The sequence below is a fragment of the Lichenostomus cassidix genome, chromosome Z, assembly GCF_008360975.1.
Source record: "Lichenostomus cassidix isolate B80296 chromosome Z, HeHo_3.0, whole genome shotgun sequence".
NCBI classification, from domain to species: Eukaryota; Metazoa; Chordata; class Aves; order Passeriformes; family Meliphagidae; genus Lichenostomus; species Lichenostomus cassidix.
Window position 1 is genome coordinate 47,614,070 of NC_139511.1, and position 27,419 is coordinate 47,641,488.

General features: G+C 38.9%; 1 protein-coding gene across 7 annotated transcripts in view; it reads right to left on the minus strand.

The window, feature by feature from the left end:
* Positions 1-17,229, minus strand: part of JAK2 (Janus kinase 2) — an 82,893-nt gene extending 65,664 nt beyond the window's left edge. For 2 of the 7 annotated variants that reach the window (XM_085042841.1, XM_085042839.1), the window contains exons 1-5: positions 17,086-17,229; positions 16,454-16,560; positions 15,853-15,951; positions 14,303-14,608; positions 13,371-13,400 (exon numbers count right to left, since the gene is read on the minus strand). The gene's annotated coding sequence lies outside the window, so the exon portion shown is untranslated. Of the gene's footprint in view, positions 1-13,370; positions 13,709-14,302; positions 15,031-15,852; positions 15,952-16,453; positions 16,561-17,085 lie in introns of those variants that run through there. The other 5 variants (XM_085042845.1, XM_085042842.1, XM_085042846.1 and 2 more) reach the window with 3 other exon arrangements.
* Between the last annotated feature and the right edge of the window lie 10,190 nt (positions 17,230-27,419).

The window sequence follows — 27,419 nt, forward strand, 5'->3', positions numbered from 1 at the left end:
CTTTAGAGAGGTTGTTATATACACTAACTACAATCTCAAAGTAATAATCAAAAGGGAATCAAACCCAAACAAGATTATTTACCCTAATGTTATGATTATTCATACACAAGAGCAATTCAAGCAAACATTTTCCTTGGTGTGAAACAATACACTATTTTTATGTAGCAACAAATAAATAAAACTACATACATTACATGTGAAAGTGCCAAAGAGGAGTAGTAGTAGTAATAATAATAATAATAATAATGATACTAAAAATAACAACAACAATAATAATAACAATAGTAATATTAATATAGTTAGTAGAGACTATATTGGTGGTCATTTGGTCTATTACCTCTGCTCAAAGCAGAGTCAAATTATAGCAGCCTCAAAGCCTGTCTAGCAAAATTCTTACCACGTTCAGAGATGGATATTTCACAACCCTTCTGAACAGCTTGTTCCAGTGTTTGACCATCCTCCCACTGAAAATAATTTCCTTCATAACTAACTAAAATTTCCCATGCTCCTTGTGTCTGTTGTCTCTCATCCAAACACCACATATTTTCCAAAAAAAAAAGTCCAGCTATGTATTTTTTATAGCCTCCCACCAGGTAGCTGAAGACAACAAACAGATGTCTCCTCAGACTTCTTGAAATGAAAACACGCCAGTTCCCTCAGCCCACAGTACATCAGCTGTATTCATCTTTGGCAGTAGTTCACTGAACTTATTCCAGCATGCCAAAGTTGGAATGATCTAGTATTAATAAGGTTTGCACTGGAATGCACAATCAGACAAAATTACTGGCCTTTTAAATAAAACTTTCTTTCAAAAGAAATACATTTTAGCAATACAAACGTTAAGTTAGATACTCAAGAAAAATGCAGGCTACACTTAGGAAATAATTGAGCATGCCCTGAAAAAGTAGTAATTATAGCGACTACTGGTATAGTGAGAGCTGAATTGAACACAAATTTTCAATATAACTGAGCAGGAAACATATCTTATAAGCACCACCAATATACATGGATCAGATTACATGTTCTTTATACATACACACGTATAACAAACATTATGCACCTTCAATTTTACATAAATACTTTACTTTAAATATATGAAGGACTTAGTCATCATGGGTGGAGACCTTACGTTTAACCTGGCTGAAATTCAAAAAAACGAGTACAGTTCTATAACATCTGCACTTATTTAGGATTATTCTAATTTGAAGACTACCTAGACAACAAATTGCAAACATAAAAATGCTTAGCAACCGGAAAAACTCAGGACTACATCAAAGAATAAAACTATCATTCATAAACATTTGCTGTCTCTGTTGAAGTTGTACATATTTGACACAATCACTTAACTTGTTGGAACAGCTTCTAACTTGCAAAACTGCAAAACAATCGCAAGACCTGCATATGAAAGAAGGAACAGTAACACAAAGTTCTACTCTTATACAGGTCAATTTGACCAAAAATAAAAAAAAACCCTAAATAATTTCAGACAACCCATTTTAGCAAGGAAGAGATATTCCTAGTTGCAAAACATTTGGAGATTAAAGGCCTTTCTTCCCTTTGCAACTACAATGAAGTTTTTCTCTGTCTCTCCAAGCCACTCTGCCAATGAAAACAAGCAAGGACTGTAAGCTCTTTCATGCTGTCCTCACTCTGTCCGCCAGCCCCTAGTCCTCTGTTATGTTTAGAAGTTTCAAGTGGAAATTGATATGGGAGTTTTCCCATACATCTTCCCAACACTTAACTTGCAATGCAAGATGGTTCTGGGACATGGAACCTTGTTAAACTTAGACCAAAAACTTTGAGGCTTTAACAATAAACAGGACCTGCTGCACAGAAATAGTGTCAAAGTAACAAATCCAGTGGGTGCTAAATGCTGGTTGCCTCCAAAACGCTGTACCTGATATTTTATCTAGAACAATGACGTTTTAGTAACCTTGTTACCTTAGCAATAACTCAGAAGTCTACCCAAATAAAAAAAATACACATAAAACCTGCTTAGATTTATTAAGCTACTAGCTGAGTCACATATTACTCAAATATTTATCACATCCACACAGTTCAAAATGAAAATGGTTTGATTCAAATTAATTCAATTTAATTTTTTTGATGTCATAAGGCTTTGACTGAGAAGCCAAGAAGTGAAACAGTATTTGAATCCTGATAGAAAAAAAATTAGAAATCAAATTAAACAAGTTGCAGCTCAGTCATATTAGGGAGTCTAACATGTTTGACTGTTGACTTGCTTTATGCATATTAACCTAATGTAAATTTCAACTTCAATCCCAAAAGAGCAGAAGCCAGGTTTCTAGTGATAATACTAAATCTTTTGCATATAGGCATCTGGTTATTTTTAAATACATAGGAACAGAAAAGCTTGATGCAGATCCTCTTTAAAAGCACTTCAAAGCATTTCTTTAAAAGCCACTTCAACAGCTGTAAATACATATGCAGTTATGGTTATTCTTTTGTTCTTAATATTTTAGGGGCCTTTTTTAATACTGAATACAATCAAATTACAGACTCCGTGCTTTGACATGTTGTATCTCTAAAGCAGTATTTCTTTGAACTACTTCAGGTAATGTAACAATACTGTGTAACTAGATGCAATCACTTTGTCAGCTAAATGCCTACCCGTTGTCACTGCAGCAGCAGTATGAGAAATAAAACAACGACAAATAAAACGTACTGGCATTCTTCACCTATATTACTAAACCCCAGTTAATTCAGTTTTCCTTTAACTCGATCAGCACAGGACCACTGCAGCACAGAAAACACCATCCTGCAGAACCCTTCATGAATGTGTCTGCTGGGCCTTCAGCATGGAATAAAGACTCAGTACTCCAAACTTTTAAGTCTTCTCTCTTTTCAGTGTTTTCTGCTCAAGGACGTCATTCCTCTTGTTTATCAGTCTTGTTTGTGGTAAGGTGTTGGTAAGCTTCCACATACCTTCTCATCCCAGCCTTGCCAAAACCCTTCCTATTAATGCTATCTACCTCACCCTACCAGCAATTCTATTCTATGAGCAAGCAAACCTGGAAACACTAATATAGTTGTCTGCCTTTCCATTCTGCTTTTATGTGTTTGTGACTAACAAACTGGGTGGGAAACTTCTGCCAATTCACTAATATGGGAGGTACAGCTAGGCAGTCAAAGGCTTCACACACACGAGCTCACATCCTGGTAAATGGACAACATATTATTGAAACAAGTGTGGTTTTCACTATGGCCAAAACAGACAATATGTCATTATATCTCATTCCTTTTACAGATCCAAAGCAGTCCTTTATGTAGTTCCACTGTCTTCCTAGAGCTATAGTTGCTCTCTAATCAGTCCCTTCTGTACTGCCTTTGCTGAGCTGCTGAGGGCCCCCTTACTGGTACTTCATTCCATGAGCTTTTTCAGTGCAGTAGCTTGACTTGGGCAAGTGGTTAAACATTTTTCCCTTTACCACACAAGTGCAAATACATTGCCTGTACTAATCCTATAAAGCCTCAACATATTTCTCAAGCTGAGCTCTTAGTCCAGCAGCACTATAATTATGCTGGCAGATAAATTCCCTTCCATTTTTTCCCTGGTTTTGTTCCTCCCTTCTGTTTTATACATCATGACCCTCTCCCTGCCCTCAAAAAGACAAAAGGAAAAAAATGAGGGTAAAAAGAAACCCCCTTTTCTTCTTTCCACTTTACTCCATATCCCTGCTCTATTTTGTATTTTGTAAAAGTTCCCCACTTTAAATTCCTTTTCCTTTGTTTATTCTGGGCGTTCTCCATTTCCTATTTCCTCCTTCCTTACCTAGCAGCTGGACCTCTCAAAGGGACTTGTTTTGCCCCTTTGAGAGGTTTGGGGTTTTTTTACTTTTGGTAGAAGACAAAAGAGCAGCTCTCCCTAGTATTTCACTTCCTTATCACTCCAGAGCATACAAGTTCATTTCGGAGTTGATAATCTTCAGAGTCTTCTTGTGTAACGGCTGTCAAGTGAGTAATTTTAAATAATCCATTGAAAGTAGAAATTATTGATCAAGCTATTTATGTGACAACTGAATTTTACAAGACAGGATTACCTGCAAACAGACAACTATCAAAAAATTATTTCTAATGGGGAAGCAACTTCACTTAAAAAGTTACATAAACCCTAGAGTATATAAGGAAATAAATCTACAAAACTGCTCTAGAAAACTCATTTTTATATAATCACTAAGACTAGTGTTGCCACAAAGAAAAAATGTCAATTTTTTTATTTCTGCGACGCAAATTACTTCATTTCTGCCTGTGATGAAGTTCAGATTACAGTGTTACTGCTGTTAGTTCCAGAACTATTAGTGAACTCAAAATTACATAAGGGTTTTTCTTCATCTTCTATCTTTTGTGTGAAAGAAACACAGCATTGCAGATGTCAAATAATGTGCTGCTATTATCCAGTCTAGAGATCATGCATCTGTTCCAAGTAAATGGTCTAGTTATCACAGTAGTCTAGACAGTAAACATAATACTCTTAAATTAACTAGGATTTTCAGGTTACAAGGACAAAAATGAAAAGACAGACAAATCAACAAACTGACACTCCCACGTACAGTCTGTGTAATCCACAGCTGACCTGCCATTTCTTTCGTTACTTGTGCACACAATTTAACACTTTAAGTATGGCTGTAATCATATAATGAGATTTACTAAAGCCAGACTTTGTGTGAACTAGTCCAACAGTAGCATTTTGATGATCTACTTGTGGAACACAGAGAGTACTTTTCAAGTGTTTTGAAACTAGCAGAAACAGTAGCATTAGCAATAATACACTTGAAATGTTCTACCACATTTTGAAAGCATACGAAATTCTAATCATTACCTAGAACTGACTCCAATATTCCATAAAACAGAGGTATGTCATAATTTAAAATACAGAATGATTAATGTATATGTAGGTATGCAACGATATGTTACCAAATACTCCCTCTCATTTCAACAGAATTGTAAAACATTTTACAGTAAACACTGCATTTACAGCCGTGAATCAATGGGTATATAATTGTTTCAGTAACAGTTACATTATGTACCAATGCACCAGCAATTCACCCAGTGAATTAGTACTGTGATCCCATATTTAACTGAGTTCAAAAGGGCCTCATCCAGTACACAGATAAAAAAAAATTTAAATAAAATTATGTAGGAACAAACAGGAAAGGAGAGGTCACAAATTACAACTGCAAAACCAATCCTGTACATGATCTGTGTCAGTAAACAGAGGTGTCATAAATAAAAGGTTTATTAAGCTGCTACTTTATTCCATCACATGGCCTAAATAATGAACAGACTACAATCTGAAATACGTATTTCTGCTCATTCCTCTGTCAAGAAACTAAACGGGTGAAATGGTACTGGTGAAAAAGAAGTAAGGAATGTACGCACACACGTGTAAGATACAGCATTTTCTGGGGAAATAAACACTACTTTAGAGAAAATTTTCGTTTAAATTATGAAATCCTTAAAGCTCACATACAGCCAGAATGTCTGGCCTTCAACCATGGTGAATCAAAAGTGAGCGAGACACTCGCACATAGCACTTGCACATGCTTCAAACACCTACCAGCATCAATCTTTTCCTAGATCAGTTGTCTATACTGAGGTTATAAAAGAACATTTCTGAAGCCTTATCATAAAGGACCTCTCTCAACACATCAGCCTCACTGAAATCTGACATTACACAGTACTTTCCAACAGTTACTGCTGCCGAAATGATTAAATATGTACAGTAACAGGTAAAGTTAAAAGCCACTTACAGGGACTTGCCCCTGTCTATATTTTCATACAGAACCACTCATCTACCCACACCTTCACAGAACACTCAGTTCACGTTTGTGACACCTCACAGTCAAAAAGGCAAGGACACATAACTTCAAGAATCACAAAATACTCGGAGTCGGAAAGGACTCACAAGGATTACTGAGCCCAAGTCTTAAGTGAATAGCCGGTGTGATGATTGAATCCACAAGCTCAACATTATCAGCATCATGCTCTAACTGAGCTAATTTCATGGTTTCTTGCACCTTCTTAATTACCTGTCACCTGCATTTGCTTTCCCTCATTTGTAATACATTTTGACTTCTGACGATTATCACTGTATTCAGACTAAACATCAATTCTCATCCAGTCTACTACCAAACAACCCGCCAGTTTCTCTTTTCCTTCCAGACAAAACATCGATACTTCTCCTTCCTCACATTTCAAAAGAAATTCTATCAAAACATCACACCGTTGCCCACTGAGACTAAAAGAACTGAGTCTTTTCACAATCTGTTTTTCACAAGCAATTTTTTTCTTCCACTAACAAATTAAAACTAGTTTCTTCTTCAAAACCAGCAACAGTTCTCCTTCAACTGAAAATCAATTTTCCAACCTCCCAGCTAATTTTAATATTACTTAGCCCAGTTTGCAAATATACTTAATGTTTAGTGAAGTGGGTTTTGGTTATTTTATTTTCTTCCCATTTCCTTCTCTTTGAGGCACTCAAAACTTGTCTGGGAGTTTGCTCTAGCAAGTCTGAGGACAACAGTTCCAGAAAAACAAAAAGATGTTTCAGCAACGCAAACGGAAAGACAAAATACTTGGCTAGATTTGGACCATGAAGTTTGGTTCCAAGTAGGTCAAACCTTGACTACTGTCAAGATCAGAAAGCAATCTTAAAACCTACTTGACTCAGAGCAGAGCAGCTAGTGGCTGTTTTATTTATGGGCCCCGAGGAAGGAATGCAAGAAAGCAACAAAGTCACAACAGGAGAGATTTGGCTGAACATGACAGAAAAGTTCTGAAAAAAAAAAAAAAAAGAGTAAAGACACAGTAAGAAGGTAATGAACAGTGAGGCATCTGGAGGGATGATGAGACAAAGCTGTTTACATTCCTGCTCTCTCCTTACTTTAAGCCCATTTTACTTCCAGAATCCTATTGAATTTCTTCTTCTGCCTGTAAATTCACCTCATGCTTCACTACTGTGAGAAAGGAATGCAGCACTATTGTGCTGTTGTGATAAAAGAAGAAAATTCCTTTTCCTACAACACTAGAAATATAACCATTTAGAAACAGCAAGGTTATATTATGCTCTCCCCACATTGTCTTTGACAGTCTTTTTTTATTTGTAGGTTCAAAATAGTTATCTTGTGTGTATCATTCATATTAGAAGTTCACTTTTACAATTTAAGCAAACTTTTTTCCTACCACCTGCTGTGTAAGCTTACCAAACAAGTCTACAAGCGCATTTAACCTTGTTGCTGCATCTTGGAGGTGTTTGCCAGGAAAGCTTTAATATTGTTTTTCTTCCCTCAGTTTCTCTTTCTTCTCATTTAAGTGTCATTGGTGACAATGATTTCCCATCTTACTTCCCTGACAGCAAGAAGATGTCCATCAGTTTTGTTTGCTTAGTTTCTTCCTCCAAAGGCTAAGCGAGTAACTGGAAATTATGTCCAGGTGAGAAAGATACAGCACCAAACAAACGGTAAGTATTCTAGAATCACTGTAATGCATTATGAAAAACTAACTATTAGACAAGAAATTAGATTTTCTTTTTAACCAGAATTAAGCAAAGATTGTTTCAACCAGTAACACCATAGTAATAATTCATGCATGTTAACTGCCTCTGAGTAGATGCTTCTCTCTAACAGGAAAAGCAATTAAGATGTTATTCTGCTTAACAATGGGATTTCTTAAAATTTCTTCTTCCCCCTTTGAACTAATATTAAATAATAAAAAAGCAGCCTAATAATTTAGGTCATTTTAATTTGAAAAGAGGCAGTAACATGAAATTTAAAAAGCCATATAAACAAAATAAAAGTGGAAACAGAAGGCAAGTCTTCTAACATTACATATATACTAACTCCTCAAGTACAAGAACAAATCTTAGTAAGAAATACAAGAATTTTAGGCACAAATAGTTTGATAAGAGCTTGTACCAGTGATACTAATTTAGACACCATTAAGTGATGCAAAAAAAAGGCATACTGATCCATGATATATTTATGTTCCCCAAGGCAAGAAACTTGCATTCCACAATCAACTTTATTAGTAAGCAATGAGATCACAGAGCAGTTGTTAAGAAAGGCAAACATTAAAAGTAACTTGACTTGCAAACTTGTGCTCAGAGATCCAGCTTGAAGAAAGAACCAAATTGCACTGGCACACCCTTGTAACTAGTTCTAGAAGACATTCATTCTAGCAAAACAGAATGTATTAGTCTCAACTGGTTGAAGTTTAATGACCTGACAAAAACAAAGGACTATAACACTTCAAAAGTTCCAGTTAGTTTAACAATCCATGAATCTTAGTGAATCAAAGTGAATTAAAAAAAGGAAGAAAAAACCCCACAAACACAACCTCCCAAATATAAATAAATGTGTTTATCTCATATATTAATTATATATATGTTAATTATTAATTATATATTAATATATAAATACTCAGCAATCTAATGGCCAGACAAATTGATTTATTAAAATTATATTAAAATATGTTCTTTAAGTTATGACTGAAATTAAAGAGAACATTTAATATAAACCACTCATGGTTCACATTTACTTTTTAAACTGCTGTTCCACATGTTTAATCACTGAAGCAGCCAAATAGTTCTTTGCACTAATGTTTTAATTAAACAAGACATATTATGGTGCATTTTTATGTACGAAGGGATGGAACTCAATGAATTCAATCTAGACTTTGAATTTTAATTAATTATGTTATCCTTAAAAGCACATTGGCTATAGTTTCCAACTACAGTAATTTTTAACTTACTGCTCGCATACTGCATTTCTGAAATTCAAATGTAACAGAAGCATTAAAAACTTTGGAAAAAAATTACAGCTGACATTATTAAATGCAATGCTTATAAAGAAATGTTACATAACCAAGTAAATTTATCAGAACATATCCTATTTTTCAAACTGTGCAGTTCATAAAGAATGAAAGCTCAGTAATTACATGAGCTGAACAGCCTGTTTCCAGTCACAATATCCTTCAAGGACTTAAACCAAACACGGTTCATCATCTTACGGTTATTTTTACACAAACGGGGGGAAGAATATGTTCCCAGTTTGGTTGTTGGAAAGTCTCTGGCCACCTACTGTCCTGACTTTTACTTAGAAATCTAGCAATATTCAGATCTTAGTTGAATTTAAAATTCTGAGTCCAGGCCCTATCCAACTACCCTAACACAGAAAAAAACACTGGCAAACAGGAACAGGCTCACAGCAGACACTTCTAGGACAGCTGGGGGCTGTAGCACAGACTGTGTGAGTACAGACTGGGGAGCAGGGCTTATTGCACCTGGAGGAGACTGGGGGAGCCTCGCAGCATCCCCCAGTACCTACTGGAAAGTTATTCAGAAGATGAAGCCAGGCTGTTGACAGGACAAGAGACATCAGGAGCAAACTCAAAACAAAATGCTCAGAGAGGATATAAAGAAAAAGTCCAACATCCAGAGGATGGCCCAGCAGTCAATGTATTGTCTCCATCCTTGGAGTTTTTTATGACCTGCCTGGGTACACCTTTCATATATGTTATGACCTCCTTACTTACCCTGATTTATGTGGAACTTTGGAACAAGAACCAAGTGTGGTCCCCTCCTCACTATATTATTCTGTGGTTCTTTACCTGCAATATCTCTGTTTAACCAAAACTTACACCATTTGACTAAATTCAGGCTCTTGCGGAATTGTAATTACAACATCCAAACAGCTTTCTTTAGAACAAACAGTAATTTAAAGAAACCTTTTTCACCTCTATTAGCTGCTTGTCCACTGAAGATCAGGGATGATATGCTCCTGTTTTCATTCTGTGTGTCTCCTCAGCATGAAAGAGGACCATCACTTTTCCTGGCTTCACAGATATTTAACCCGTTAACTATATGATAAAGGACACTCAAGGTCACTTCTCCTTAGGCATTCTCAGTCAGAAACACTTCAACTACATTGCAGTAACTCAAAATAACACTGAGTTTCTTATCCAAGACATACTACAGATGTTGGAGAAGGAGCAAAGTAGTTTGACAAAGTAACACAAAGCATCAAGTGCCCTATATGCTGTTCAAAAGTAAAGCTTTTCTGTATTTCCATGAATGACTTCAAATAATGTAAATATAAAGTTTCTCTAAGACCTTTCACAGAATTTGGTTGAGCAGCCCACAAACTACTGCAAGGCTAAGACACTAAACAGACAATGCCTTCTAGCATATTATGGCATGTGGTTAACTTGCTGTAATTTCAGGTTATGACAAACTTCAAATATCCTTATGAAAAGTCTAAGAAATATTATTTCACCACCCTGCACAGTCATAACAACTGCACAACCACATCACAGCATAACAATCTTAACTACAAAAAGAGACATCATGTATTATTAACCTACCCAAAAATTTTTACCTCAGGTTCAGGAGTTCAAAAAAATTATGTGTCAAAACTGACCGAATCACCGCAAAATTGACACATACTATAATCTTTTTCAGAAAACAGAAACATTTTATCATTCCAAAGTGACTTTAAAACTCAGTTTTGTGAGTTTGCTGGCAAAAATACTGGTGTCATGGTTTAGGAATGGTATTCCCACTTTAGTACTCCCACTAAAAAGAAATCCTAGCTGCTCCCTCCCCACCCCTCCTCCAGTGAAAGAGACAAAAGGCAGAGATTATGGGTTGAGATGAGAACAATTTACTGGAAACAGCAATGAGATAAGAAAACAGACAGTAACAATAACAGCATTAATAGCAAAAGCTTACAAAAGCGGGTGACTTGCATGCAAAATGCTCACCAAAGACCCCAGGTTCACCCCAACCACCACACTTTTTCTCGATCCAAAGCCAAACCCTTCTCTCCAGAAGTGAGAGTCCCCTATTTCTCACCACGCTAGTGATGTGCATGGTATAGAATAACAACCTAGACACTTCCACATGACTCCAGGCTCCACTCCCTCACAGCTACTCCAGGAAAATTAAGTCTGCCCTGGCTGAAACCAGGGCAATAAGCTAGCAATTTGAGCAAGAGCTCTTTGCAGACAGACCTGGAAAAACAACAAAGCCCAAGAAAATTATGGTATGGCTTAAGGCTGCTACAGCCTAAAGACATCCTTCTAAACCCTGTTAATACACCTGAACCAGCTTGGGTAGCAAAGGCAATGTGAAACTTTCAGTGTCCTATACAATTTACCCTGCCATGGCTTCCAGTTGCTGAAATATGAGTGAGTTCAGGTACACCTATGTGTGTCAATATCACACATGCAACTACATTGTAGACATAGCTTCAAATTCATTTGGTTTTGACTGATACTGGTGTAATCTCATTAAACCTCAACCAAATAAATCCCTTGGTTTATTTATTCTCCACTTTGATGGCCGTCTATTTCACCACACTGCTTTTAAGTCTGCCAATGCACAATAATGAAAAGTGAAGATTCCAGATCATTTTTACATCCACTTTGCACAGCATCTATACATTTCACTAAGTTTTGCATTCTCATTATCACAAACTTAAGTCTAATGTGTGTCTCTCCAACTTCAGCAAGCATACTTCTGAAATACTCAGAAAATACTAAAATTCAGTGCAATTCCATCATCTTTTTAATGTCCAAAAGACCATTTCAGTGTGCTAGGCTCCAGTATTAGGAACCAAGAGACCCATAGGAATAGAATGCCCTAATGTTAGCTAACTACCTTGAAATCCCCTTTCACTGAAGAAACCAAGTTAGGAGAAAAGCAACCAGAAGTACTTTTTCACAAGCTTCCTGACAGAGAGCATAGTTACAAAGGTTTATGAAGACCCAGGTATACAGCAATTAAAAGATAACCATGCACCTATTTACACAGCTGTTACAGTAGTTCCAAAGTCTCAGTCTTTTGGGAGCCAGCTGTTGGATTGACACATGCTTTACTGCCCACAGCTGAGGATCTGGATCTTGTGCAACCCAGTGCCCTCCGATTCCACTGGGAACCCAACATTTCTTTTGTAGCTCAGTTCATCTTTGGGGTTATCCAGGATGGAGTTACACAACATTTTCTCTGACATTGCAAGCCAGTTTAAGAAGTCATCCTGTCCGTTCCCTTTCCCTCGTGCCACTTGTTCCAAATGAGACAAAAATTAATTTTAACTTAGGTCACTTGTGATACAGTTTACAGCTTAGGCCTACAAAAAGTGTTGTGTTTACACAACTGAGGGAGCAGCAAATTCCAGTGTTTGTGAGAGGCTGAAGAAAGCAATATCTTGAGAACCAGAGACAGTTCAAGAGACTAGTTACTACAGATCATGAAACTACAACTCCACTGTACTCTTAGACCTCTGTGACTTCATGGTTTATAATTCCCTCTCCATGATTTATAAACCCCTCTTTCATTAGGAGTTAATGGGTTTTTTCCAATGGTGGTCTCTGTCCCAAAATGCTCTTGCATTAGTCTCATGGTCAAATTTTACCTAATACATAACTCAGGCACGACCCGCAGCCATATCTCCACAACTGAATCCATGCAAAGAATTTCATAATTCCATGTTGAAATTAAAAGGCCTTCCAATCTAAATGCACTTGAATAACTGAGGCCTCTAAAAACTGTTTGACAAATACAGGTACTAGATGTACTGTATATTTATGTATCAAGATTGGATATTTAGAAGACAAAGGTTTTTTTTTATTTTAGAAATACCGGACAGTGCTAGAAATCCAAGCTGTAGCCAGTGTTGTGACATGTCAAATACTGATGAACGTTTTGGTTGTAACTGTGAAATCCTAGTAGTCAAGCAAGACTAATGGACAGCAGAAAATGAAAATATTCATTTAAAGCATACTAGACCTTTACACTAACACTATTCCTCTAAGATATTATCCACCCCTCAAAATTCTGACACTGTTTGTGCTAAACAGGATGATGTAGACTGCGCAAAAAAAGAAAAAAAAAAAGAAGGCCTCACAAGCTGCTTTAAACTGATTTGATAGTTACTCTCATTAAATGCTTCAAAAGGATAAATCCTTGAGACCAATGAAGTCACATAAAGAAGTATTTTTTAAAATTTTTAATTATACATGCAAATAACTTTAATTACAACATTTTGAACACATATAATAAATCCATTTAGTCAAACACCTGTAAAAGGCTTTAAGTCCTGAAAGCAACTGCAACTGCTCAAGCACATAAGCAGAATGGTAAAGCTAATGCCAGCAAAAACAGCTCCACTGGACTGTCAATAAAAAACTACACCACAAACAACACATAGATCAAGAACTCAAATAAATATCAGAAAAGGTCCCACATGAGGATGGATGCAGAGCAAGAAATACCACACCATACATATTTATGCAAGCATATAAGCACTTTCAAAGTCCTAGCCTAAAAACAACTTTGGTGATAACTGGCTTACCTGAGACATGAACAGGATCGAAAGTGAGAGCTAGCCAAGCAAAAAAACAGAAGGCAGATAAAACATCTGATATCAACAAACACAAAATAATAAACTCCTTAAAGAATAACTTGCAGTTAATCCCACATGACATTAAATTTTAAGCCAAATGTAAGCAGATAAGCAAAACAACCACTCACAGGATGTGCAGCTCAACAGAATCTCTGCTTAATACAGCCACACACAAGACAAGAAACAAAGTGCTCTGATGAAAAGAGGGAAGGGATTGAAAACATTCTCAATTCATCTGGAATATTCCCTTTCGTGACATTACAAAAACCACAAAAAACCAAAATCAGTTCAGAGATTTTTCTGATCTATACACAAATACTAAAGATTCTAAGAAAAAAGAAAATCCACATACACAAATACCCCCTCCCCCCACCCCCGCAAAAAACCAGCCACACAAAGCCAGGAGAAAGACAAGAAGACAGAAAATCAAAGCATACAGAGCTAATGCCTCCCAACCTAATAAAAGGAAATGTGCAGCCATGATTAAAAAGCGATCTACTAACAACAAAAGGCACCGTGTAATACTATTGTGGAAGTCATTGTCAGAGACAGATGCAGAGACAACTCACCTTATAAAAGGACAATGCTTCTATTGATTTTAAATCAATAGTTGCCTGCACCAGATTGGACTTTTTCTTCTACAAATCACATTTAAAGATTCAGCTTTGACTCTGTGATACAGTAACTGCATAACCAGAATTAGATGGACAATTGCCTTCTAGGCAAGTCATTCTACCTAACACATGGGGGTTATCATTGTCCATGTGAACCAGACCTCTCTGCATCCAGCACTGCATAACCCACAGAGCTTAACATTTGAGTGAGGCATCACCATTTCCCTCTGAGCATCTCACAGGTTGCAAATGACAGTGACAACCTACCTGATGCTTGTACCCTGTAGCTCTCACTGTACCGAGACGCATACAACCCATTTGAGTGAGAGGTATGATGTACTCTCTAGATGAACACAGCATGCAGCAAAAAGCATCTATTTGTATGCGGCAAATGAAACTGGCTTACAGTCCCTTCAGCAGAACTACTACAAAGAAGCTTCTCTGTATATTCACATTTTTGTACTGTTTTTCACATCTCCATAAACACAGATCTATCTTACAGAATAATCTGCAAAATCTCATATTCAGAATTCAAGAAAGCTCTTCATTCACCTTCTGACAAAGAAATTGCATCTGAAACAAGTTAGAGAAATACAAACGTAAGCGTGAGCTCAAATGTTGACTCAGATCATGCTAGCATTACTCATATTAGTCATCTTACTGGGCTCATGCTGAGAACCCCATGGGACATCTGAATACGTAAGGAACCCACCAAAATCAGTGCACATCCAGGGTCAGAGGCTTTGAAACAGCAGCTCTATTATATCAAAAGAAAAAACAGAACTATGTACTGTCTAATGACAGTAATAACATCTGCAGGCACGACAACATAAAAAGTAGTGGGTGTGTTGAAAGAAAAATTCTAGCTTGTAACATCACAGGAGCACTAGGATAGGATAATTTGGGTTGAAATGCAACGCAGGAGGTCATCTAGTTCAACCTCCCACTTCCAGTTCCAGTTAGCTTTCTAAAAAAAGCCACCAGATTTTTGGTTGCCTTCTTCCAGTTGTTTTTTTTTTTTTTAGAATGCCATTTTTTTAGAACAAATATTTGCTTTATTATTGTGTGGTCAATTCTGTTAATTGCTTTTTAATGCAAGTTTTGTAACATTTTATACTCTTCTATTCATAATGAACACAATTTCATTACTGTCTCTGTTTAAAACTACTATATTTCTGAATTTTATTTCCCTTTTAAGGTGCTTTCAGATGAGATCTCACGTTATTTCTTGTAACTGCAAACACCATCACTTAGCTCTTTGTTTACATAAGGTCATATTGTAAAAATGCCCCAGAGCTGAGATTAGAAGAGACCAATGGCAAAGCAACAACCTCGCTCAGCAACTGCTCTTCTTCTAATTTCAGAAAGAAGATGTCACTGCAAGTAAAGCATGGCAGTAACACTCACTTTAGTAGTATTCTGTGGTCATGTATAACATTACCTCCCCATAGTTTGGAAATGGTTATTCTACAGAGATTTCAATTTTCATTAGTCTAATCATCACTCTGAACAGTTACCAGCAAAATGCAGTAGCAGCCTCCTTTCATTTTCCATTCTGCGGTTCCAGTCACTCTGATTCAACCAACAAGGATGTTGGACTATTTTCTGCATTCCATGTACTTCTTGCTCATTACAACTTCCTCTCCCAGCAGCAAACACTACTTCCCCATGTTGAATTTGTTGGCTCTTACGAAAATTAAAATCTCTGTAAACAGCTCAAATTTAAGGCTTCTCTGGAGAGCGCACCACTACTTTAAAACCCTATTATTTCATACAATAATACTGAAGTTGTTTAATTCAAAATTCTAGATTTATACCATTTAAGTCACTTGGGATGCATTCTCATCAAGCAGAAGACACTTGTACAGTAGTGGCCACTGTATTCTTCCCGAATCCTCAAATTACTGCCACCAACCCTAAGAAGGGAAGATAAATAGGCATGCCCAAAGAATTACCCCCAGTGTTACCCCAGCTGAAACAGTGTTACCCCCACATCAGTTACGAGGAAGACTGAGAAGCAGGGAAGGAAAAGGAAGATAATCCATATAACTGATCCAAAACAACTTTACGAGTGCACAGAATCTATCTACAGTGTTCTGTCAATACTGATTTTCCATAAAATAAAAACTTAAGAAATACTTCTCTCTCACCTAAATTAAATATACATTAAATTTAACTAGCAATAGAACAAATGAAAAAGCAGATAATAAACTGGTAAGCTTTACAGAGCCAAGATGTTAGAAACACTGACCATTAAGTAACTAATCTCAAGTGCAAAATCACACTCAAAACCTTAAATTGCCATTAAGTTCCTTCCAATTTAGTCTCCTTCTGTCCAGCAACCGAAAGGAATACAGTCAACATCTCTCAGCATAAAAAAAAATTATGAACAACCAAAGGAGGGTGTTATTTTCTCACCTGTCATTGACTGCAGAAGTGAGAAATTTGAAGACAAGGCCACAATCAGGCTCTAATAAAACTTCAGTCACGAAAAAATATGAGGAAGTTTTACCTGCAATTATTTTCTTTAAAAAAAAAAAGAGACATTATGTTCTGAAAACTAATTAAGTCCAGTAATTCACATCCCACACCTAACGGAATATTTCCCCACGCAGAAGCAAATTCAGTCGAGACACACAGAGAAAATCTACAAACGTGGTTCCTTGACTGTCTGCCCTCCCCCAGCGGTGAGATTTTTTTTTTTTTTAACGGCACAAATAAGTATTCTCGAGGAAGTTCTCCCGCACCGCACAGCACCTCCACCGAAGGGGCGCGGCAGCCACACTTGCAGCCTCCCCGCCGCCCCGGCCGGCCCGGCCCGGCCCCGGGAGCGCTGTTTACGGAGGGGGAGGAAGCGGCGCGGTGCCCCGCTCGCAGCGCCCGGCGGGCAGGGCAGTCCCCCAGCGCCCGGCCCGGCCCGGCCCGGCCCGGCCCGGCCCGCCACAGCGCTGCCCCCGCCCGCGGGACGGGGCGAGGGACGCGGCGGTGCAGCCGCCACCCAGCCACCCCCACGGCCCCGCCGGCGGGCGGGCGCTGCCGGCCCCACTCACCGCGGCGACGGCTGTGCAGCGCAGCGCGGCGCGGCGCGCAGGCAGCGTCCCGCCCGCTCGCTCCCCATGCGCGGCGGCGCCGGCCGGGGGACGCGGAGCAGCTCCGCGCCGACCCGCGCTCCGCCGCTGCCTCGGCTGGGCGGTGCTGCCGCCGCTCACGTCATCGCGCGGCTGCGGGCGGGGCGGGTCCCGCCGCGCTCCCCCGGCGAGGCAAGGCGCGGCACTCCGCGCCGAACTGCCCTGTGCCGGGCGGGGCCGGCCGGGTGGCCTGCCGTCGGCCCGCGGGGACACCGTGCGGCCGCGGGGCAGCGCGCCGCAACTCTCCCGTGGAGGCGGCGGCCCCTCGTCACAGAATCACGGCGTGCTCTGTGTTCGAAGGGGCGAGGGACACACATGGGTCATCGAGTCCAACCCCTGGCCCTGCACAGGACCGTCCCCAAGAGTCACATAAGTGCTTGGGAGCGTGATCGAAACTCACCGGGAGCTCCGTCGGGCTCCGTCGGCACTAGAGAGGGCGGCAGGGTTTTGTCAGAGCGAGAAGCGGAGCCGCTGCCGAGCCGGCGAGCGCTGCTCTTTGCCCCGCTGCCTGCTCGACGGGCGGTGCAGCAAGGGCTTCTTGTCTCTCTCACAAGTCGCCGTCTGTAGGAGCCGCGCTAAGGTGAAAGCTGGACCGCAGTGAGGCAAAGGGCATCGCACCAGAGAGTGTGAGGGACAGATCTGGCCTTGTTGAGCCGTGGTAAACAAGCACTGCCTCTTTGCTGCGGTCTGGCTGCACAGTGGTGCGTGTGTTAGCTGGGCCAAAGAAAAAATGCACGCTTGTTTTTCAAGCAAATTGTGTGTGCTAGTTCTGTCCCACCTCCTGGGATTTACTGCTCAGTTCTGACTTCTGAAATGCACACTCTTCTGTTACTTCGTGTGCACTGAGCTCGTTCTTTTTTTTTTCTTGTCTGTGCCAATAAACATGCCTCACCTGAAAGCTCAGGAACCAGGCTGTCTCTTAGACAAAGGAAGAACACAAGTTGGAACAGGGAAGAGCTAAAAAGCCGTGTAAAAATTTGATAGATGATGAGTCTCAGACTGCCAACAGGCTCATGCTCATGACATTCAGTACTTTCAAAGCAGGCTGTTACCTGTCAGCTAGCAATTTGGTACTGTCAAAATGTAACTCCTTAAGGACAATCTTGTGTCCTTAAAGGATGTGAAAGCACATCCTTCGATGTCCTTTCCATGATGTGATGCATGGTTTTTTACTCTGTGCAGAAGAAAAAAGTATGCCCATATCCTATAACATCATTTCACAGGAAACAAAATCTAGGTAATTTCAGAATTAGCAATTATCTTGGTGGGTACACTGCTTTGTTTTTCTTGAATGTGCAGTGCAAAGAATACCTGGTGATTTTGAAATAAAGTCAATTACAGCATGTTTCCTTCTATAATGTCTAGTCCTTCCTGTCAAATTAATTTTCTGTGGTATTACATCCTCTAATAATTTGTTTTTCATGTTTAATGTGTCTTCCCAGTTTGCAGTGGAGAAAACACTTGCAAAAATGCTGAAGTAACACTGAAAACTCCTTCCAAGCAGGAAAAGGAAAGAAACTCCAAAATAAAAATATTCTGATGCCTCCCAAACATAATTACCTAATATGCCACTGGTATCCAGACTACTTAAAAGATGAGGAGAGTAGTGTGCTATATTGCTTGTGCTCAGTGCATATATTAAGACTCTACTCATCAAGGTATCTGTTGGCAGACCCCTGTAAAGGAAAGGAATTCTCCTGAATTACATGACAAATCCTTACATTGTCAAGTTTCAGCAATTTGTCAGGGTCAGGTGTAGTTGGACCTGCAAAATTTCTGTCTCTGGAGTGACAAAGTACACCAACACTTGATGGGATTGTGAGAGTCCAGTCTGTGTTAGGACACACAATATTACAGCTTATCTAATGATAACTGACATTTTTATCTTCTATTGTAATTAGTTTAAACAAATTTTAGTATAACATAGCAAGAAGCGGTGTTGTCCTAGGAAATACTCTTTTTTCACTAGTCTGTTCAGGGTTCTTCATTACTTTTATCAGAGTTCTTACTACTACATCAATTTTTAACAAATCCTTTAAAAGGCGTGTGCATTCAAAAACTGTGAACATCTCAGGTCTGGATCTAACTACTATTTAAGAATACCCGCTTCCTTTTCCTTTGCTAAATGATCATATGGGATCCATACATTTGCATGTTAATGTGCTCGGATACAAGCATCAAACTGTGGCAAGGAGTTGAAGTATCATTTATCTCTGTACTGTTCCCACGTTTCATTTTACACATTCACACTGTGTGAATACCGTTGTGTGTAGGGTGTAGTAACACAGGCATAACCACAGAATCCAAAACCATGGATGCTAAACAATAAACTTAGTAAACATATCCCCAAATAATGGCCAAAAATACCACTAATGATACGCAAAACATGATTTTTACAGCAAATTTTGTTTGCTTTTCAAAGCAAGTTACAAAACTTGCCATCTCTGTAAAAAGCTTAGTTTTACTCACTCGATTACTTCTGTGTTCTAGATTCTGAGATTAGTGTGCAGGCCAGAAAATAGATTTTGTTTCATTTTCATATTAAAAAAGCTGAAAAATTACAGAAACAGTTCTATAGTAGTTCCTTAAAAATTCTCATAACTGGACATAGATTTATCATTTTCAGCTGAAATTAAAATCAAGGCATATTCTCTGTCAGGAGCAGGGAATTATTTGCAAAACCTTTACAAATTGCAACTCCAAGGAAGTTACTTATTTAAGTCAGATCTATGAAGTTAGACTGTATGTATTTCACTTTTCTTTCCACTTTTGAAGTAGGATGTAAAATTCTTACTGTTTAGTAAATATGTCATAATGTTTTTTCTCCTTTTCTTTGTGTAGTAGGCCCAGCCTTGGAGAAAAACACATTTTGGTTTAAAAGCCATGTTTTTCCTTTAAATATATGGCACAAAGAACACTCTTAAAGGAATGTTTTCATTTTTTATAGTTATTCTTTGAAACCTATTTTCTAAAGTCCTGTGAGTGATTACCATCTTCCTGGAGAAGAAAGGAAGAAAAAGCACCTGTAAATACAGGTTTGTATATGACTCAGATCATATAGAAAATAGAAAGTACCTAAAAATACCTTTTGTAATGCATTTCTGCAAAGACAGCTTTTAGAGTATGTACCTAAGAATGCCAAAGGTACTTTTCTAGACACTAAATTCTACCCTCATTGCTGCTCCTGGTGGAAGATGTGCTTCTTTGTCAGTCCCCTATCCAACAGCCCACTGTGTTCTTGATCAGGTAGAAAATGCTGCATCATACAACAATCCCATAGGAAAAAAACCTTAAAAATCCCAAACAAATATGGAAAAAGCCCTACAAGAACAGGCATTAGTTCTATTGCTGAGCAACTAAAAAAGCACTCAGGACAGTCGCTTCTATAAACCAGAGGAACAGAATCAGGTAATGCTCCCTGTGTGTCCAAAACTGCCCTGTTTCATTTCCTAGCATTTTCCAGGAGCTGCATAAGCTTCCATTTTCTGACAGCTCTCTGGGATCCCCTCCAAGTGATATGAGGAGAAGACAGAGAAGCCTGCTTTGTTGCCCACACTGATCAGGAACAGTGGTCTGCCTGACAGATTCTTGCTTTGTATGAGGGATGTTTATGCCAGATGTTCAGTGGCATTAAAACTTGGATTAACGAAGATTGCATAGTAACATTGCCGTATTTCTTACCTATATTGGTGGCATATGCACAAATGAACCACATGTAGTGCGTGAGATTTTCATCTGTACCTTTCAAATTGAATTGTTCTGGTTTTGTGGGTTTCAATAGTTTTTTATAGGTTTTCTGCAAATAAAGATGAAATGATTTTTTAATTTACTTTTTAATGAAGCTGATCGCCTCATGTGAATAGTAAGGCCTGCACTGACCTCCACACCACTTGCGGCTGTGCTAAATGTTCCAATCCTTTGAACACTGTCATCCATGTGGCTCAGCACAGGTTGGTGTGGATCTGATACAGAGAAGGAGTAAACTAGTTTCTTGCCAAGTTAGTTGAGTCACAACGGAGCAGCCGCATGGGATTTCCTTTTAAGGAGCATGTGCCTTTCTCCTATTAGAGGATAAAACCTAGCATGCAGCCAACAGTTATGTAGCTGGAAAAAGCAGGCAGGCAACTGAGTGCAAGCAATTGGCTTAACTGTAGAACTTCAAAATAAATTTTTGAAATGCAGTCCACTGATGGGAAATGGCTTGGTATAAATGGCATTACAGAGAACCACAGAAATTTTACAGAAATTAACTGTCACTGTGTGACTTTTTGCTTAGTGTTAGAGCAAACAGTTAGGTATACTGTTACCACACAGTGAGGAAAAGAATCAGCAAGTCTGAATTTCTCCTCAAAATCTGCTAACAGAATGAAATAAAATAAAATTAATAAAACTGCAGCCTGAGGCTGAAGGAGAACTTTGAAGCATAGACACTGCAGACCTTAGCTTGCAGTGTTTGTTAGTGGCTCTGCTGTCAAAACTCCTAGTTACTGCAATACAAATGCCTCAGGAGTCTATCAATATGCCAAGTCTCCATCCAGTAAGTTTGTTTCCTAATCAACTTTTGCTTGCATAGATTTTCTTTTGCTTTGTTTTCTCTTTCATCTTTAAAGCAGGATTTCTTCTGTGCTTAACTGGTACCTAAACACCATAACGTGTGAATTTGTCTTGGGTTTGCATGGCCAGGCATTAGTAAGAGGGGAGTTAGAGGCTTCTGTCAGAATGTGCTGGAAGCTTGCTCCGTGTCTGGTAGAGCCAGAGTCAGCCAGCTTCAAGATGGACATGCTGCTGACCAAGGCTGGCCCAATCAGAAATCGTGGCAATGCTTCTTGATAACGTATTTAAGAAGGAAAAAAAAGTTATTGGGCAGATGTAACTGCAGACAAAGAAGAGCAGAGTGAGAATATGCAAGAGGAACAGCTCTGCAGATACCAAGGTCCATGGACAAGGAGGGGCAGGAGGTGCACCAGACACTGCAGCTGGGATTCCCCTGCAGCCCAAGGTGAAGCAGCTGTGCCCCTGCCACCCCTGGAGGACCACAGGGATGCAGAGATCCACCTGCAGCCTGTGGAGAACTGCATACCTGGAGCAGGCGGGTGCCTGAAAGAGGCTGTGACCCCGTGGGAGGCAGGGACCTGCAGACCCAGGGAGAGAGGAGCCCACACTGGAGCTAGTTTCTGAGTAGGAATTGTGACCCTGTGAGATCTCATACTGGAGCTGTCAACATCTGATGGATTGCACCCATGGCAGAGTGACACACATTGCAGCAGTTCATGGAGAACTCTTGTAGCCTGTGGGATGAGCTGACCCTGGAGAAGTTAATAGAGAACTGTCCCTTGTGGCAGGGACCCCATGCTGGAGCAGGGGAAGGACTCCTCTCCCTGAGCACTGGGAGAAAAAACATGTGATGAACTGAATTCCCCTTCTGCCTGCACTGCTGGGGTGAAGTAGAGCTGGGAAGGAGGAGAGGTGGGGCAAAGTGTTTTTAGATTTTGTTTTACTTCTCATTATCCTGCTCTGATTTTCTTGGTAATAAATTCTATTAATCCCCAAGATCAGACTGTTTTGCCTGAGATGATAATTGGTTTGTGATTTCTTACCGTCTGTATTTCAAGTCAGGAGCCCTTCACTGTATTTTCTCTCCCATGTCCAGTTGTAGAGGGGAGTGTTAGAGCAGCTTTGGGTAAATGGTATCCAGCCAGGATCAACCTTCCACAAAATTCAAAAGGTTTTTGTTTCTACTGTTGCACAAATTGTATTCATATTCATAATAGAGACAAATTAAAACCCCTTCCCAGGTTTGCCTCTTAATAGGAAAGTAAGTTACGGCAAAGAAATTTTCTTTGAAAATCCAATGGGAGTAAGGAAGTCTACTAAATTGAAAACCTCTCATAACAGATTTTGGAGGTACCAGGGTCCATTTTTCCTTTTGAAAAATCTAAGCAAAAGTACCTCAGCCTTTCTTACTTTAGGGAAACAGCCTGCTTCCCTCATATAAACAGACTTGTATTTCTCTATTCATATCTGGAGTTTCCAGATATTTAGAGGGACTCAGAAATTGACCAGAAATACTCTAAGACAAAATCAAAAGTTTCCAGTCCCAGTTCACGTAAATACCTTTTCCAGGACTTCATTGTGTACAGTGTTCAGGACTGCATAATGACCTGGCATCAGTTTGTGGAAAGTAGGATTGTTCTTTGAATAGTGTTTTCGCATGCATACATACATATATGAGAATTTTTTCTCATGATTTCAAGACATGTATGGACATTTAGGTAAGAACATCTGTTGTGGATTTTTAAAATTAATGTTTCTAGAAGTTAAATATGTACTGATTAATAATACCTGATTTTAAATGCAATGAACCACATGCAGCTCTGTCCGGATTCCTTAACCATGTATTATCATGGGAAATTAACCTTCCTGAGCTTGTTTGGCAGCATTTATCTATCTGTGAAAGTCAGGAAGCCTCAAAAGTTAACGTTTATGTAAATTCATTTCCATCAGTAATGTTTCATGCCGTTGGTCTTTTTTTTATTTATTATTTAATCTGTTGTGTAATTTAATCTGCTTTAGTGTAGGAGAATGTGAGTGTGATACAGCTAGAAACTAAAAGGACAAAAGAAAACACAATGGGGTAATAAAAGTTTTGTTAATGTCAGCTGTTGAAGTTTTGGAATTTCCCCACTTGAGAGCTCAACATTTATGATATTTTTTTAATTCTATTTTTTTTTTTTCATTTTGAAACACATTTAAGGTACAATTACTAAGCTACTTGGATGCAATACAGAAGGCAATGTCAACAAAACAGAACCAAGTGTATCTTGCATGTTTTCCTAACTGCCTACTGTGCTCACATCAATCACATCAATCAGTAAATTCGTGGTCTGGATTCAAAAAGATACCCTGCTATGGACCTCTGCAAACCAGCTAAGAGGCACTTCTGAGAGAGGCCTTCCCATACACCACCACTTGAGTAACATGGCTTTCATTAATAAATTGTGGGGTCATACTCTACATAATTTTAATTAACTAGAATTTTTCACTATTTCTTTGTAGTTACATTGGTACAAACAACATCAATACCATGTCAAATCGCTCTTCTTTTCTTCTCCTTTATAACTGAACTCCAGTCAGATCAGTTAAAGATCTTTCTTTGTAATTAAAACAATAAATCAAATTCTGTTGTTTTAATTTCCTGTATTTAAAAAAAGCACCCAGCAATTATTGCATTTGAAAACATTGAGTCCTTGTTCCATGCTTTATAGCATAATGGAAATAAACCACATGTTGGATCTCTCTGGGAGAGCATTTCAAGATCTAGAAATAGCTTCCATAAACTCCTTTTCTTGGAGGAAGAAAATTTTTAGATAAGCAATTCCAGTAAGTATTGCCTGACACACATACAGAATAAAGCACCAAAGCTCTCCCTAGAGCAAAGATTATGTATCACTTGCCATTAAGCTTCCTCAACTGCTGTAGATTATAAAAAATATTGTTAATGTAGTAGTACCTGGGGAAGAAAGAAGTTTACTTGATCCTCACAGGGAGTAGCTTCAGAGTGTGTCATTCCCAAGACATTTTTAATGTGAAGGACCAAAGCCATTACATGAGTTCATCTAATTGCTTTGAAGAGCACAGCTAGTTCTGATCCACAGAAATGAAGGAAAGCTATTTGTCGTGATTTTCACTCAATGCTGAGCAATGTTGAATGTGGCATTCCCAGGAGCAGAGAAGCTACAAGAGAACCCTGCAGCCCTGGCACTGCTTTCAACACAGCTAGACCTGGGAAGGAAACACAGTCCTCTGAGATGAGTCACAGATGTCCAACCCTCCTGGTTTTGAATGTGTTCTGTTCTGCTTCCTCTGCTGCTACAGAATTGAGTCAGCCATAGACGGAAAGCCTAGAGCTACCAGCAAACCCAGACAGAGACATTTTTGGTTAGCAGAAATTGTGACAACAGGAGGCAGTTTGTGCTTGAGAAATGCTGCAGCAGGCAGCAGAAATAAATGTTGTTCTGATCTATGGAGAGGTTACCATGCAGTAAATGGCAGAGGAAGCAAACTGGAAAGATTGCAGAGGGAACTGCTTTTACTTGGAACTGCCGCTGTTCTGCTTACCCACAAAAGTGAAACTAATATGCCACACAGAGAACTTGTTGAGTTTAATATTTGGCTAGCAGCTGCAGTAACACCAGAAGAAGTGGGTTGTCGTGAGAATGGTGGGTGAGATACAACTACTGAAGTGCTATCCTTAGCATCAGCATTTCTTGATTTGTTACATGAGCTAGTGTTGCAAAAATATGCTGGCAAGGGTTGGGATATTTTTTTATTTCCTATAAAATGCTAGTGGGCTAAAGAACAGTATTTAAAAATAGCTTTAAACATTTTAAATATATGGAGATAATTGAAACAGTAGCACAATTACATTAGTTTATTCCATTGTGTGCTTTTATATCTTTGTGACTTTTTTTCCCCACAATGCTTCATTGAAAAGCAAGAAGCTAAAAAGTCATATCTAGTCCTCAGAACTCCTTGTCTTAAGCTAACCTTGTCTTTGTGCTGGAGTTAGTCTTTGCAGTAGCAGAGGTTGACCCCTTATATGATGAAATGCTATGAGGGTTTTCACCAGTGGAAAGCTAATGAAAGAAAACCCCACAATATTGATAAGGAAACACATTAGGTTGGCTTCCTTAATGGAGGGTCCTAAAAGAATAAAGTCTTCTGTAAGAGTGAAGCTCTGTAACAAGATTTTATCTTGTACAATTAAGAGACACAGGAATTTATAACAATGTGTTCTTTATCCATTTAGTAGTTAATATTCCACCTTTTTTAAAGCAGCCCATACATTTTAGTGCCAACCAGCAAAAAACTTTGAGTGTTAGACTTAGTTTGCTTTCTTGCTCCACTTTCAAACTCAGAGGATTCAGCCAGAAGATCGTTGCTTTTCAAGATGGCAAGCCTCCAAGAAGACCTCTCAGATGGAAGAGATGAGGACAATGCTTTGTTTCCTCAGCATGAGCTACTAGGGCAGGTTTAGTTAGAAGAAATCCAATCTGTCACTCGGCTTTTCCATTTTAGAAACCCTGGGTAAAAATCCCTGCAGTGAGGCAGATCATGACCAGTGGATAAAACAGAGAGAAGCTGTCTGGATGAGTGGCCAGGGGGACAGCCTGCAGAAGATTCTGTGTACATACAGAGAACAGCAACTCAGAGCCCCACTGCAGCACGGTGGGAGCTGTTCTTCCAGCTTGTACAACAGAGCAAACACCATGGGTCTGACAGGAAGAGTGAGAAGAGATCAGCAGAGAAAAGGATAAACCACAGTGGAAAGCTTTCTCAAGTAAAATGGGCAGAGTTTAGTCTTTAGAGGTAGACAAAATAAACCAAACAAATTCTGTGAACAAAACAAAGGAAAAAACCCTACACTCCACCAAAACTAAACAAAAACAAACAAACAAAACCACACCACCCTCAAAGCAAAACCAACTTAAAAAAGGAGCAAAAATAACCCAGGGAGATTCAAGCTTGGAGAGCCCAAACAAGCTTATAGCCATCATAAAGTGAGGGAAATGTTTGGACAGACCTGAGGTTCTATGAGTCTTGATATTTTCTAGTCCAGCTCCCTTGGGATACAAATGAGTCACTTCATTCTTCTGTACCACTGGCACTAAAGCAGTTCTCCAAAACACAGACATTTGAACAGAGGATAAAAATGCATAACGCCAAGAATTTCATTACAGGAATGCAAAAAATGTACCTTTTTATATTTATGTGCCTATTGTTAGCAATAACAGTTCAAATAGTTTAATAATTAATGTCAGTGTTATTGTCTGGAAAAGACATAAGGCAGAGGAAATTAGTAAGTGACTTCACCAAAACCTGAAAAGGTGTGAAGAGAAGTTTTCAGACAAGTTCTCTCATAGCACCTCTTTCTTCGAAAGTGGTTCAGTGAAGAAAATGACCATAAGTATGGTTTTCACCCCATGTAGTCAAGCAAGTGAGGATTTTGATCATGTCTTGTATTTTCCTTACAATGTCTCAATAGCTATTCAAATATTTCTGAAAAAATTTGCTCTTTTCTGTGTAAACTTGTGAGACTGAGGAGAAAAAAAAAAGGGTAATAGGATTCTGCAATATCCTTCTCCTTGGCTATTATTTACACTCTTTTTTTTTTTACTTCTTAATGCAAATTTCAAGTTTTAAAATAATGTGCTAACAATGCTTATTTAATTCTGCAAACTGAAACAGATGTTCAT